Genomic DNA, 1,059 nt, shown 5'->3' on the forward strand with positions numbered 1-1,059 from the left:
CCAGCTGTGTCTGGCTTAGGTCTGGCTGCTGTGCTCAGCTCCTTCCCTCTCCTGCCCTTGAGGGTGAATATGTTGTGCCCCTGTGGCAAGATGTTGTGCTCCTGAATTTGCTGGGTGGATCTATCCTCTGCACTATCTTCAGGGATTACAGCTGCAAGTTTACATCTCAGGCATGTATACCAGGCCTGAGCTGTGCCTGGAGGCGGCAAGAGGGGGAAGAGGAATCTCTCCTACACACTCAGTGGACCTGGGCTAAGACTGGGTCCGGGGGTTCCCGGAACACCGCAAAATTCCTACTCGGAAGGCAAATTGGGGAGGTGCTGCAGAGTGGTGGGATTGCCCCAAGGGGTGGGAGAGGGTCCAGCCCGCGCTGCACCTGGGCTGGGACTGGTCCCGCAGGCGCAGGGTAGGAGGAAGCTCTCCACACACTCACCGGACCTTGGCTAGGACTGGTTCTGGGGTTTTCTGGAACTCGGCAGAAATTCCTACCTGGCGGGCCGGGTGGGGGATGTACTGCGGAGTGGTGGGGGGCGGTCCAAGGGGGTGGGAGAGGGTCCAGCCCACACTGTGCCTGGGCTGGGACTAGTCCTGCTGGCGCAGTGTAGCAGGAAGCTCTCCACACACTCACCTGACCTGGGCTAGGACTCCACCCCACACTCTTTAAAAAACTTTTTTACATTTGAATATATTTGCCATACATATTGTGGGGATGTGGCAGCTCCAGAACCCTGGGTGCACCAGCCCTGGAACCCTTGGTGTGCCATGCTGGCCACCAAAATCCGGTGGCCATGATCAAATTCATTGTGGAGCATTTGTATCTGTAACCAATGTATCTTAATTTTTTTTGGTCCCATCCCTCTCCCCTTCCTTTATCCTTTCTCCCCTCCTCACTGACAAATGGTTTGTTTGCATTTCGTACTTCCATTGTATTTTTAAAAAGTTATTTATTTATTTTTTTATTTATTTGGTACAGGGTCTTGCTAAGCAGCTTGCACTTGGACTCATAGTGATCCTCCCGTCTCAGCTTCCCTAGTGCTAGGATTAGAAGGGTGCACCACT

This window comes from Octodon degus, unplaced genomic scaffold (genome assembly GCF_000260255.1).
Source record: "Octodon degus isolate 3935 unplaced genomic scaffold, OctDeg1.0 scaffold00358, whole genome shotgun sequence".
NCBI lineage: Eukaryota > Metazoa > Chordata > Mammalia > Rodentia > Octodontidae > Octodon > Octodon degus.